The sequence below is a fragment of the Spinacia oleracea genome, chromosome 6 (genome assembly GCF_020520425.1).
Source record: "Spinacia oleracea cultivar Varoflay chromosome 6, BTI_SOV_V1, whole genome shotgun sequence".
NCBI classification, from domain to species: domain Eukaryota; kingdom Viridiplantae; phylum Streptophyta; class Magnoliopsida; order Caryophyllales; family Amaranthaceae; genus Spinacia; species Spinacia oleracea.
The window spans coordinates 35,355,585-35,371,166 of NC_079492.1; positions in this window are offsets into that span (position 1 = coordinate 35,355,585).

A 15,582-nucleotide genomic window follows, 5' to 3' on the forward strand; every position below is an offset into this window, starting at 1 on the left:
GCCTCTAAGCGGTATTCTTTTAACAAAGCCTTTTCTGTGGGAGTAAGGGCCCGTAGCCAACGCCTAACAGTCCGTTGGAGTGAGAAAGTAGGGATCGACATGGCAAAAGCAATGAGTAATTAAAGCACATCAATAAGGAAAGAAAGAATTTGAGAGTGGTGGAAAATAAGGACGTATCTAGCCCCTATATATAGCTGAACGCACCCAATGGCATCCTGATCCCATTCGGAAACGTGTTAGGAAATCCGAAAGTCAAATATCACCAGGAAAAGACTTTCAGCGCCCACGGCTGAAATGTTTAACGCCTGGCCTTGGGCGCTGAAAATGCAGCCCAAGGCCCAGATTTCACAAAACACAGAACAGGAAAGGACTTAAGACCGTGTTGCTAAACACGAGGCCCTATTGCAATTAAGATCAAGCCCAAAGCACCTTTAGCTCCCAAATAAGCAAAAAAAAATATAACATTAAAAACTTGGTCGAAACTTAGACTCGTCTCAGAAAATGCTTATGTACACTTTTCAAAAAATAAGTTAAAAAATCATGGTCATTCTTCGAAACACCAAAAATGTGTATCGTTAAGTCGTTGGTTTTCCAAATAAAAAATGATTGTCTGTCAAAGGATTAATCCGAGCCAAGCTAAAACTGGATGTCGCCTGAAAACTAAAGTCGCACTCCACGGCTTCGCTAAAGTAGCACACTACTATAAAAGGTCGCTCGCACATACGAGCATGACTCCAAACATGATTACAAGATGCGAAGAACGACCGACGAGCCCCAGTGCTTGGGGGCTCGCGAAAAAAATAGACTCCAACAAGGAGCGCACGATCAAAATCACATTCTCGGACTGCGCCATACACCATATCATGTTTGGATATCTCAAAAAAAAACAGGTTCGACCTCAGGGAAAGGTCGTCATTGACACTTGTACATGGTCCTCTTATCAAAAACCAAGTGGTGGCAAAAATCGAGCCATAAAGACTAGCTCAAGACCACAAAAGCAGACGGTCGCAAGACAAAGGTCCGTCTGAACACGTTGTCAGCCCACGTTCAGGTTACAACTAAATTCGAGCATCCCTCGAAAGAATTCGCTCTTGCAAGAATGGATAAAAAAGAAATTCTCAAAAGAAATCACAAAAAACCAAAGAAATAGGAACTTGCCCATCTTCAGTCGGCAAGATCGCGTCACAAACCGCGCGAGTTCCCAAATCAAAAAAACGAATTCAGGGACGTCCACCCTCAGCGGACAGGGCTCGCCCACCTTTAGCGGGCGGGGTCTGCGTCACTAGCCGCGCAGGTCCTCAGTTTTCGAAAAAAATAAAGTCTTCAAAATTAAAATAGGCTCGCCATCTTCAGCCGGCGGGGTCTACGTCACAAACCACGTAGGTCCTTATTTTCAAAAAACACAAACAAATTTCAAAACAGATTCGTCCACTTCTATCGGACGGGGTGTCCACCCTTAGCGGACAGGTTCGCCATCTTTAGCCGGCGGGGTCTACGTCACAAACCACGTAGGTCCTTATTTTCAAAAAAAAGCAAACAAACTTCAAAACAGATTCGTCCACTTCTATCGGACGGGGGTGTCCACCCTTAGCGGACAGGCTCTCCATCTTTAGCCGACGGGGTCTGCATCACTAACCGTGCAGGTCCTTAGTCGCTGCAGCGATAACTTTTTTTGGTTTTCCCTTTTCCAAAAATTAAAAGGATTGGTTTTCCGTTTTTTCCAAAAAAGAGCGATGTGCTGGATTTTCCTTCGTTTTACGTCCCATAAAAACAATGGGGTTTTCTCGTTTAGCTAGCCCTGAAAATGAGAATCTTTAAAAACATTTTTACCTCGTGATTGGGCTTGGCCAGGCCCAATTACACTTTATAGCTTTGATTTTGAAAACATCTGTAGCTACTCCCAATGACAAAGTGAGGGAGTTTCTACGCACCTTTAGATCCTTCCAATGAAAAAATGAGGAAGTTTCTATACTATCAGTTGACAAATCCCAATGACACGTGAGGGATATGTCGACATTTCAAGTGATGACCCTTAAGTCAAATGTTATCACTCGGGGGCTCGTGAGACCCTCACAAAACAGGTCACATACACCATGGCTTGTGTGACGCACTCCGTCTAATACTTTGACCATCGTCTTACTCCAAGACTCAGACAAAGTGGGGGCTAACTGTAGACACCTACTTTTGTCCCCATTCCCGAAAGGGAAAGGTTCGATGATGAAAGCATAAATCTCCACTTGACAACGCATCTCCTATAAAATAAACGAATCTCAATTCCCCTTTTCATTTCACCTGAAACCTGCTATTTATAGAAACCTGCTAAAAATAGTAACTGCCGTAAAGGGTAGCTTCTAAAAGTGGCAAGTCATAAAAGATAGAAACTTGTTAGAATTAGATGTTGCACTCCAACATAAATCCTAAATGAGATAGAAAACTGCGAGAATCCTATTCCTAATATGATTCGGAAATAAGAGTTACGTATTAATTAAAATCCTAACGAGCCTAGAGTTCGTAACAGGCCCAGATGCATCCCGTCGCAAGGTTAATACGCACTAAAAGACTCGATTAAGTCTCAAACTCTACGGATTTCAGGAATCCGAATCTGACTAAAAAAACAGCCCAGGCCCTATTTTCAACGCCTGGCTCTGGGCGCTGAGAATACCTGGGTACGTGTTTTTTCCTAATTCTTTGTGGATTAGAACTCTGCAATTCTATCTTTCCACGAACTCTTCCCTATAAATACAGCCCCAAATTCGACGTGAAAAGACACACAACACATAATTATATTCTGAGTATTGACTCCAACCCTTAGCCTAAGCCTCACGCTGCGAAACTGTTCACGCGTTCTGTCGCAATCGATCCATAAAACGAACAGAACGTATCTTGTCCCATAATTGAGATTCGTTAAATAAAAAGGAGAAATAGCAAAGTCAAAGTGGTTTGTTTTCTGAGAACCGTGACGCACCTCTCAAGGGTGCGTCGTAATGTGCCCCTTCTCGATGATTTAATTGCTTTCCTCACCCTTTTTATGAACTCTTAAACTAAATAAAACTGATTGTTCTATCACGCCTAACAAATATAATATTTTTGGGAAATTGGATCATCATGCTAGGTCCCTTCAATAGTTAACGCATGTCCCTTCAATTATTTATGCTGAGCTAGTAAGGATATCCTGCCTCTGGAGTTATCGACGAGCGAAGTACTCCTCTCGGTAGTTACAGTCCCCCGAACCCTCAATCTCTACCTTGCGGGTGTATGTTGAGAGATCCCCACACCAGGGATTACAAGGGAACTTACGGCCGTCGTGGTCAAACATAATTGCACTCCCTTTATGTCACGATAACCGGGTTTTGTTTTGTCAGTTTTTCTCATTGTCGTTAAAAACTGAATGGCGACTCCTATATTACTAGTCAATTGGGTGTAAACTCACAGGAAATCCAATTACACTTGATTGAATAAAAAGAATCGTCACACCCACGAGGGACGAGGTCACGCATTAGCCTCGTGCTTTTTCGACCCCCTCACAGGAGAATAATATACCTCGAAGAGATTCGAGACGAACAACGAACTCAGAACTCTTTAGAAGCAGTTCAAGTTGATGAACCTCCAAGGTCTTTAGAAGAGCCAGTGGGAGTAGTTCCTCAAAACGTTGTTGCCCCTCGTAGGTCAAATAGAACTATTTTTCAGCCGGACAGATGGACAGGCGTCCTCTTGACTGAAAACTTAGACGTTCTCATATTGGATAGTGATGAACCTTTGACTTACAAGCAAGCTATGACGAGCCCAAGCTCCATTAAATGGTTAGAGGCCATGCAATCTGAAATAGACTCCATGTCTGAAAATCAAGTCTGGGATTTGGTTGATTTGCCGGATGGGTTCACACCTATCGGATGCAAATGGGTCTTCAAATTGAAGAAAGACAAAGATGGAATTGTATATATATTATATTGGTAGCAAAAGGTTACAGGCAAGTTCACGGCGTTGACTACGATAAAACCTTTTCTCCAGTCGCGATGCTTAAGTCTATTCGGATAATCCTTGCGATTGCCGCTTTTCATGACTATGAAATATGGCAAATGGATGTCAAAACTGCCTTCTTGAACAGCGTTCTTGAAGAGACTGTGTTCATGACACAGCCGGAGGGTTTTGTCGATCAAAAGAACCAAGGAAAGGTATGCAAGCTTAAGAAGTCCATCTACGGACTAAAGCAGGCATCAAGGAGTTGGAATAAACGATTTGATGAAGCAGTCAATAAGTTTGGCTTCATCAAGAATCAGGACGAATCTTGTGTATACAAGAAGGTCAGTGGGAGTAAAATTGCATTCCTAGTCTTGTATGTTGACGATATACTGCTTATTGGAAACGACATTCCTATGTTGGAGTCTGTAAAGACTTGGCTCGGGAAGTGTTTCTCAATGAAGGACTTAGGAGAGGCACAGTACATATTGGGCATCAAGATCTATAGGGATAGATCTAAGAGGATGATTGGACTAAGCCAAAGCACTTACATTGACAAAGTGCTAGCTAGGTTTAATATGATGGAAGCCAAGAGAGGCCATCTACCCATGTCACATGGCGTATATCTAAGCAAGAATCAGTGTCCCAAAACACCTGATGAGCGTAGAAAGATGAGTGGAATTCCATATACTTCGGCTATTGGATCCATCATGTATGCTATGATTTGTACAAGGCCGGATGTTTTGTTCGCACTCAGTGCAACGAGCAGGTACCAGTCAGAACCAGGTGAGGCGCATTGGACTGCTGCTAAAAACATCCTAAAGTACCTGAAAAGGACTAAGGATCAGTTTCTGGTTTATGGTGGTACAGATGAGTTAATTGTTAAGGGCTATACGGACGCAAGCTTTCAAACCGACAGAGATGATTTCAGATCACAGTCTGGGTTTGTGTTCTGCCTCAACGGCGGAGCAGTAAGCTGGAAAAGTGTTAAGCAAAGCACTATTGCAGATTCTACAATTGAAGCCGAGTACATTGCTGCCTCAGAAGCAGCAAAGGAAGCTGTTTGGATTTGGAAGTTCATCGAAGAACTTGGTGTTGTCCCCTCCATTAAAGGACCAGTGGCTTTGTATTGCGACAATAGCAGAGCCATTGCCCAGACAAAGGAGCATAGGAGCCACCAGAAGTCCAAGCACGTACTGCGGCGATTTCATATACTTCGAGAGATTGTTGAAAGAAAAGAAATCGAGATTTGCAAGGTTGGAACTCACGACAACGTCGCGGATCCATTGACTAAACCGTTGCCACAAGTGAAACACAACGCACATGTAGCAACCATGGGAATCAAGCATGTTGGAGAATGGCTTTTATTTTCTAAGTATTGTTTTAGAATATCTGTTAGATCTATGTTTAAAACAATTGGTTTAACCATTTCATATTTATGAAATATATTTATTTCATATTCATTTAATTGTGGTTTAGAATTAAATGATAAGTCCATGTGATTCAAATCATTCAAATGGGATGTCAAGATGGATTCTTCGACAAAGAAACACCCATAAGTGAACTTGAATATTGAAGTCACAAAGGATCCCTAATCCAGGTCATTGAAAGGTGGACGACCAATGACTAATGAAGATTAGATTGCAGGTAGATTACTTAGTTTTGTTTCTTGAACTAGAGTGACTGGATGTCACAATCTTTTGCATAGATACTTATTGGATCTTGTATCGGATTGACCATGAGAACACTTTAAGAGATTAAAGTCATGTCATAGGTAGTTCTCATTAATGGTGATTAGAAACCGTTCCTCATAACATGAGCGATTATGTCTGCTCGTTTGAGAATTAGTTCACTTTGATACTAGCTAAACGTCGCACCGTGAAAGGAGGCTATAAAAGCAGTTATTGGGCGTACTATGAATCAAAGTGAGTGTTCATAGATTGCAAGAATGGATTGTCCTCCTATCTTTGATAGGATATGGTGTTGTTGTGTAACAAGGCCTCTCGGAGAGTTAGATACTGTAAAATGCATGGCCGTGCTCAGAATGGTTAGGCTTAACCTTCTGCAAAAGTTTGAAAGTTGAACTCTATAATCCGAGAAACACTTCTGGACCTAATAAGGATGGCTTGGATCTTACCTTATGTTCATTAAGTAACACTAAGTGACAAAGGAATGTGGATGCACACTTGTCTGAATGACAAGTGGGAGATTGAAGGAAATATGTCCTTCACCCAAGGTGCATTAAGTCTAATACCAAGGTTCAGATTAATTGCGAACAATTAATTCAGTGAGATCAAGTGATCGGAACAGCTAGCTGGAGACATGCTTCCGATCAGTGAGTTCTAATGGATATTGAACTCACAACTTACTCTTGACTAAACCTACAAGGTCACACCAATGACACGTAACAGATCACCGGATTAAATGAATCGGAAATTCATTTAATAGCTTTTCGGGAATTAGTTGGAAACGTATTATACGATACGACCTTTGTAGAAATCGTATATCGTATCGCGAATATTCGTAAGCTGGGCGACACGAATAAATCGTATCGTACGCCGGTGATTCGTCGTATACGAAACGATAAATAATATTTCGGAAATATATTAAATCGCGAATACGAAGGGCATCGGAGTTGCCGGCCCGTCGAGCCAAGCACGTAAGCGTGCAAGGCCCAACGAGCCAGCAAGCTCGCGAGCAAAGGCGAGCAAGGCCAGCCCATTGGGCGCGAGCACGAAACAGCGCATCGCAGCGACGAGCGAGCAAGGCCCACGGCCCAGCAACTCGGCGCGCGCGCTGTGGCCTTCGGCCTGTAGTGTGTCGCTGGGCGCGGGCGTGCGGTCCGTGTGTGCTTGCGTGATGTGGACGGTCAATGCCTTTGGTTCTTGGCCGGTTACATCATTAATACAATAGGAATATTGGATTTTCCAACAATAAACAATTCATATTACTCAAACCCTAGAGACACAGAGAACCCTAATTCTCTCTGTGCCTCCAAAGTGAGTTCTTCCCAAAGGCAAAGTATCTTGATCGATTGTCTAAGCTACGATAATCAAGACGGATCTGACGTGTCGGTGAACCAAGTAGAGGAACGACAAGTGGAGTTCTTTGTTCGTGTTCGTTGACAGATTATTGTGGAAAACACGCTTCGAATGTAAGTTTGCTTAATCTGTGCTTTATACATGTTTCCTGGCTTTGGGGATTGTTCCGCACATGTTATTATGTTTAACTGTATTCCCCTACATACAGTCTATAACGAAAATACCTGAAGATGGAACAACTGTTCCGTTCTTCTGATCTTCCTTGAGCTTTAAGCAATCTCTCTTCCAATGCCCCTTCTTCTTGCAGTAGAAGCATTCATATTCAGAAGTGGGTTGGCTCACCTTCTTCTTTTCAGACTTGGTGCCGCCAGCTTTCTTAGTTGGGCTGGCCTTCTTGCCACCTTTCTTAGCATTCCTCTTCTTGCCAGATTTCTTGAACTTGCCCCCACGCACCATAAGCACATCTTGCTTATCACTTTTGAGCGTCTTTTCAGCGGTCTTCAGCATACCGTGAAGCTTAGTGAGCGTTTTTCCAGACTATTCATACTGTAGTTCAGCTTGAACTGATCATACCCGCTATGAAGAGAATGGAGGATGGTGTCTATAGCCATTTCCTGAGAAAATTGCTGATCCAGCCGACTCATATTCTCAATGAGTCCAATCATTTTGAGAACATGTGGACTTACGAGCTCGCCTTTCTTAAGCTTGGTCTAAAGAATTTGCCTATGAGTCTCGAATCTTTCGACTCGAGCCAGATCTTGGAACATGTTCTTTAACTCACTGATGATTGTGAAAGCATCTGAGTTGATGAATGTTTTCTGTAGATCTGCACTCATGGTTGCAAGCATTAGACATTTCACATCCTTGTTGGCATCAATCCAACGATTGAGGGCTGCCTGAGTGACCCCGTCGCCTGCGGCTTCGGGCATCGCCTCTTCCAGGACATACTTCTTTTCTTCCTGCATAAGAACTATCTGCAAGTTTCTTTGCCAGTCAAGGAAGTTTTTCCCGTTCAACTTCTCCTTTTCGAGAATTGATCAGATGTTGAATGAATTGTTGTTTGCTATATTAAAAACTACAATTGAAAAAGAATAAACAAATAAATAACCATTCACAGTTACTCTTAATAAACTTAAATTCTAGCATTCATGCATAATTTATCATTTATTAAGCATTTTATTCAAGTTATGTGTTCCGGCAGGTGTGAATAAAATGATTCCAAGATCCTTAAATCATTGAAGAATTAAGCACATTATGTATTTAGACTCAATTCTAAAATATTTTAGGTAAGAAAAGCCTTTGCTAATAGTCTAGAAACTACTCTTGGTTGATAGGTACGTCTAAGAACTTATTAGGTAAACCTATCTCAGTTGCCACGACATAAAAGGACTCCTTACTTATATCGTTGAGTTTCACCAAAACTAACATGTACTCATAATTATTTGTGTACCTTACCCCTTTAGGATCAGTAAGTAACACCTCGCTTAGGCGGAAAACTATTACTAAGATTGATGTAAAGGTTTATCCAAGTAAGTGTTATTTTGGCATGGCACCTTTTAACTCAATTTTAAAGTTTGAAACTTAAGGCTCTTACTATGTTGGCTAGATTTTAAGTGAACTAAAATCCTTAATCATGCAACATAATCAAGCAATAATCTCATGTATAATTAAGACATATTTAAAGCAATAAATAACGTAAAGCATGCATAAGATATAAATGTGATATAGTATGGCCCGACTTCATCTTGAAGCTTCAACTTCAAACTCCGTCTTGAAAATGGATTGGAAACTTCGTCTTGAATTTCTCCATGGGAGGCGCCATTTTCTTCAAATAGGATAAGCTATCATTTAAACTAATTACAACTATTTGATGGTACGCAGACCATATTTAAATTAAAAACTTTGGTGCATTAGACCAATTTTACATTCAAGTTAATGGTACGCAGGCCATATTTTCTATCCTATTTGGGCCATACTAGTCACTTTCAATAACCTGCAAAACAGTACATATACAATATATACCATTCACCCATTCATTTATCAATGAATGGCCCACATAGCTGGTTAGTAGAACATATTATGCATCACATAAATATTTGCAGCAATTAATCAAGGCTTCCAATAATCTACCAATTATTCAATCCTTATTAATTCTAATCAAGTTGTTTTAACATTAAAGGATTGTAGACCTAATCAAGAGTTTATGACTAAAAGCTCCCACTTAAACCAATAAATTTACATGATTTACTAATTTTAAACATAAAATTGTATTTCCTAGTCTAACCGGAAACATACAAATTTAATCAAAATTTAAAGCTCATATAAATTATTAATTGAATCCTTTAATTTATTTTTAGTTTATTAAATTAATAAATTTAAATTTATTCAAGGTTTTAATTTTAGTAAAATAATTAGTATAAAAAAAATTTATAATAATTAGATTATTCAAAATTAAATTCCTAGAAAAAAAATTAAATTACGAATTTTAAAATTAATTAAAATCGTTTGGGAACTGAAAATTTAAAATTAAATTCAAAACGCATCAATCGGATCAAGACGAGGCCATGGGCTTGCGCCCATGCCCCGTCGAGTGCACGAGGCAGCATCGCCTCTCGACTGATCACATAGCAATGCACGAGCAGGCCACGCGCATACGGAGCCAGCCCAGCCACGCATGCGCGTAGCCCGCTTCCTCGACGCGTTCTGGTCTGCTCGCTGGGCGAGGTAGCGCGCGTTGTGGCGCAGCATCCCTCGCTGCCCACGAGCGCCTGCTCGCTCGCTGTGCCTTGCCTCATTGCCCATCGCCCACGGTATGCAGCACACACGCCCAGGCAGCCTATTGCCTTGCGCGCATGCCACGCTCGTTTCTCGCTGCATTCGTATCGCATGGGCGACGAGCTACCTTGCTCGTCGTCGCATGCCCGCACTATACAACACCCCTTAAGGGTAACACGTAGTGTTCATTGCTTTGTGCGTGCAAACTTCATGAGCGAATTATATAAAAATTAAAACTTTTTAATTCAAATTTATAGACAAATTAATATATCATATTAATTTCATAAATTTAGGGCGGAAAATCGAAAATTTATTATTCAATTAATTTCCGATTATCATGGATTCAAATCTAGGTCATAAAAATTTAAAATCTATCAAAAAATTAACCATTTTTATGGTGGTTTTTAATCATGAATACCTAATTAAATTGTCAATTAATTATGAAAATCAAATCAAATTCTAAATTATTCGAATTTCAACAAATTAATTACAATTACAAATTAGGTTGTATAATTAACAAGCTTAGGCATATAAATTTGTTAAACATATACAATAGGTCAATCAAAAATTCAAGATTTACAAACAAGAATCGCAAATATTTAATTTAACATCTTAAAAATTACAAATTTTGCGTTCGAAAAACTAAAACCTCCGAAAAGTCATAGTTCAGTTGATCTCACTGAATTATTAACTTGTATAATTAATACTGAACCGCATTTATTAGACTTAATTATCATTAAATGCATACTTGGACCAAGGGCATTATTTCCTTCACATGGCTGTGTTACCTTGTGCGCGCTGCTTTGTGGGCTTTGTGCGTGAGCTGGCCGGTTGAGGCCTTGTGCCTTGGCCAGTCATCTTATAACCCTTAGGGTTATAACGCCTTACCTCTCCTTATGTTTCTCCACACACACACAACTAGTTACGTACATCAGTTTTAACCAAAATAAAAAAGAGAAACCCTATTCTCCTTTTGCCTCCGTTCAAATTGTTCTTCCCTAAAAGCTAAAATATCTTGAGTGACATCTAAGCTACGAATCTCAAGACGGATCTGAACATGTCGGTGAACCAAGTAGAGGAACGACATTTGGAGTTCTTGTTCGTGTTCGCGATTCGTTGAACTAGGGAAAACACACTACAAACGTAAGTCTGCTTAATCTCTACTTTATACATGGTTCCTGGCTTTGGGGATTATTCCGCTGCGTTAATATGTTTTTAACTGTATTCCCCTGCAATCGGCTCCCTTCATCTCGAATTTAGATGCATGGTTGGAACTCAAGAAGCAGTAGGGATGAAAATGGACATGGAAATCTGACCACTTATCTGCCAGAAGAGATTCAGAATTATCGAGAAGGTAATATGTTAGATTGTACAAGCTTGTGTGTTGTTACATGTTTTTGAAAAAAAATTCCTGCTAGTCATCTCTACTCGGCTCTTCTTGTTTGTTATCTAATAGGGATGGAGGTAACAAAAGTTGTAGACTTAAGGGCAAGTGGTTAACATTAATAGTTTCTCTTATGGTGTTTAATGTTATAATATCTCTATGTGAGTTATATGTTTATATTTTTGTTGTTGTGGGAAGGAAGTAAAGCAGTAGTGGAACTTTGTGAGGTAATTTAATGTGACTTTCGAGCATTGGTTTTAGAAGTCTGGGGGGGGAGTGTCCTGTGGTTTATGTGGACAATGTTTCTCTTTGTCCATTAGAGTGTTGTATTTTAATTTGATGTTGATTGTGTTGCTTCCTTCTACACTAGGGTGGAGGTGATGGGGATGCCTTTGATCAGATACAAATAGCAGTGAGCTAGATTGGCTCATTAAAACTTGTAACTTTGTGAGTGACATTTCGCCCTTGAAATATTCGGGTCATTTCCCAATACTTCTACTTTATTTTTCAGTTAGTTAAAAGCAGTTAATGTCTTCTGAGTTCGACGAGGCTTTTTCTTTAAATATAATCGAAATGTCATGTATTCTTGTGTGTTATGGCTTCAATGTTGTGATGTACTTGTGCAGGATCCGAGGGAAGGTAACCTTTTAGATTTGCCGGAATTGGAGTTTTCTTGAGTGGAACTTGAGTTTCAACTGTGCTTTATCCTCAAGCAATTTTCAGAATTTTTTTTAAATGTTAAATTAGTTAGGGAATTTATCTAGAAGCGTTACTTGAATATTGTAATTGTAAGGTCTCAAATTTGGTGTTGGCAGCTTCATTAAGTGTTACTAAGAGGTGAGACATCATATTTTTGTTCTTGTTTATTAATATCATTTTATTTTGATTTTTGTAAACTTTATTCATTGTGAACTTATTGTTGAAATTGAATGTTAATTTGTATAATGTTAGTGTGAGCTAGAGGAAATAAAACTAAGACTTTCACATTTTGTTAATTTAATCTGCATTATAATTGTACAGGTTAAATAATAAAATGTGGAGCTCATTTTTTTTTTTTTTTTAAAAAGTCATTTGCGTCGCAGATTAGCTAAAACTGCGACGCAAATGACTTTTTTTAAAACATGCTGAAAAGTCATTTGCGTCGCACTTTAGCTTAAGCGCGACGTAAATGACTTTTCAGCATGTTAAAAAAAAGTCATTTGCGTGGCAGTTTTAGCAAATCTGCGACGTAAATGACTTTTCAGCATGTTAAAAAAAGGTCATTTGCGTCGTAGGTTAGCTAATCTTCCACGCATATGACTCTTATTTTCGTCGCCCAAAAGTGCGACGCAAATGACTTTTTTATTTGCGTCACAGCCAGTTGCGTCCCACCAATGTGTGACGCAAATAACTATTTTTCTACTAGTGTTATACACTCTTCATCCCCACTTAACGATCATCGACATCAGCCAAGCACCAACAACGCTAAAACACCAATAGTCCCACACCCTTCCACTTTATCTCTCACTTCACAAATTACGACCATCCACCACTACGGCACCACCTCTGTCCACCATAAATGGAATTTCAAATTTTTCTTGTTTTAAAAAGAATCATTTAAGGAATTTCTCTTTTTTTTAGTTAGTCAAATGCTTCATAATAGGTAGCTTGTTGTAATCAAATGGTTAAAATTTACAGCAGCGTCTACACCATTGATGAGTTTTCACAATCTTGCGATATCCAATATTATTGGTGCGGGATTGGTAACGATATCCCCTTGCTGCACTGCCACCGAGAGCCCCATCCACAAAGTACCATTATTTCCGGCCAACACCGTCAATTTTACATGTGAATTTTAGATCTAAAATTCAAGTGAGACCAACCATAAAAATTAAGGGTAGAGTGAGAACAACCATAAAATTAAGGGTCACCGATATTATAAAATTTGAGTTTAAGGTGGGAGAAAAATCAAGCTTTACATGAGTCGTTAATGGTGTTGATGCAAATGTGAGAAAAAGGTGAGAGGTTGCCTTTTGGTTGGGGGGAAGAGAGAAGGAAAGGTGAGTAATTGGGTGGGACTTTTGATCATTTGTCGATTTTATAAGGGTATAACTGTCCCTTAGAAAGTTTCATTAAATAAACATAATAGCTCCGCGTGAAACAGTTATTGAGAAGTAGTAAATTGTAGCTTCTGTTTCCAAGGGGTCCAGAAGCTGTTTTGGGGTTCTTGAGAAACAGAAATTACTTCACCAAATATCCTTGTTTGGCCCAATTTTAGATTCTTAAGGTGAGAAAAACTTGTAAGAGTTTGGCCAAACAGGCACTTAGGTGATAGGCAAAACTGTAATTCTACGTTGATTTAAAATCGACATGTGTGTTTTTTGAGTTTTGTGTGTTGTATAAATAACTTGGCCGACCAAATGGCCCTTATATATAGTGATCAAAATATTCTAGAATTTCTAAAAACCCTAAGACACTAGGATTAGGAAACTAGAATTAGAAAATGAGTCCTAAAGTCCACCAAGGACTACATCAGTGTCGCGCGAGCCACGAGCTCCCTTGTTTGTCGCTGCACGTCCAGCACCAACACATCAACGCCCTTGGACGCTCCACCTAGCTCGGCATTGCGGTCTTGCTTGTGCGTGTAAGATCGTGTACATATTATCATTTATAAAAGTCAGATCTTTTATTATTTTCAAAATTCATGCCAAATAAATAAATCGTATAAATTTCATGAATTCGGGAGAAAAATCAAAAAATTATTTATCAATTAATTTTCGGTTACGTGATTATTTGAGATAAAAATCTAGGGTTCATAAAAAATTGAAAATTTCAACCTTTAACCATTTATAGGTGGTCTTTCAAACATAGAACCTAATTAAATTTCTTAGTTAATTACGAAAAATCGAATCAAAATCCAATTTATTCAAAACTTCAGCAAATTAATTATAATTACAAATTAGGCAGCATAATTAACGAAATAAAAATTCTTAAAATTGTTAATCATATGCATTATGTTAATAGTTTATATTAAGAATTACACACAAAATTCGCAACTATTAATTTGGAAATTTTGGTATTTATTACCTTAAAAATACACCACTTTTGTATTTACTACCTTATAAAAAATTTATTTTAATTTACTACCTTAAAGTATGTTTTTATTTGGAATCACTACCACTTTACTGTTTTCTCATTTTAAAATTAAGATATCCTTTTTATTTCTTAATCGTTTAAAGTGATTTAAAGTTCATTATTTTCCTTTTTTTATAGGGATTTCTTTAAGAACGACATTTCAAAATAGTCCGTTTGTTAATACACACTTATTATAAAATTTTACAAATATTATTTAATTCGTTTTACCTTTTATAAGATTTTAAAAACAAGATCTTTATGGAATCCTTACACATAAATGAAAAGAATAGGTTTTGAATTACTTTAAACGATTAAGAAACGAAAGAGATATATCTTAATTTCAAAATGAGAAAACTGTATGGTATTGATTACAAATAAAAACATACTTTAAGGTAGTAAATTAAAATAAAATTTTCATAAGGTAGTAAATACAAAAGAGTTGTATTTATAAGGTAGTAAATACCAAAAAATCCTATTAATTTTAACATCATTAAAAATTATAATTATGCGTTCGAAAAATTAAAACATCGGAAGAGTCATAGTTAGGCTTAGAATTTGGGAATTCCGCCAAAATTTTAAAACGTCATTTAAATGCGGAATTCACTATAAAATCATAAAATTCTGGCCATTATTGACAAAACTGCAGAAATTCCAGTGAGAACATAATTAAATAATCGCTTAGAATTTAAAATTAATTAAATCGAAATCAATTCATCCCTTTAATTCCTTGAAAATTTATAAAATCTAATCCAAGTAAATTCACAAAATCAATTAGCATAATTGAATATACATACAATTAATGATGTGTGCCTTCCATAGTTGCTCCCGAACTAAACATGAACAAGTTTAGGGCTCCAAATGTCCACATCACGTTCTAATCTTCCTTAAATTAGACCAACTAGAATCTCAGTATATATAAGTGTAGACACCTAATTCGTGTCTCCCCTAATGGGATGATGACGAAACCATTATCCTGAAGGAAATAATGCCCTTGGTCCAAGTATGCATTCAATGCTAAGTCCAATAAATGCGATTCAGTATTAATTAATTATACAAGTTAGTAATTCAGTGATATCAAGTGAACTGTATGCCTAGCTAGAGGCCGCTTTAGTTCAAGTGGAATTATTAATAATCCACAACTTACTCTTTCCTGAACCCGTAGGGTCACACAAATAGTACGTGAACGGATCAAGTATTTAAGTGAATTAAATACTCCATTTATGGATATTCGGAATCGACGGATCTCGGTTCCAGTGGGAGCTAAAATCGTCAAAAGGCAAATTATGAATACTCCGGAAACGATGATATTGC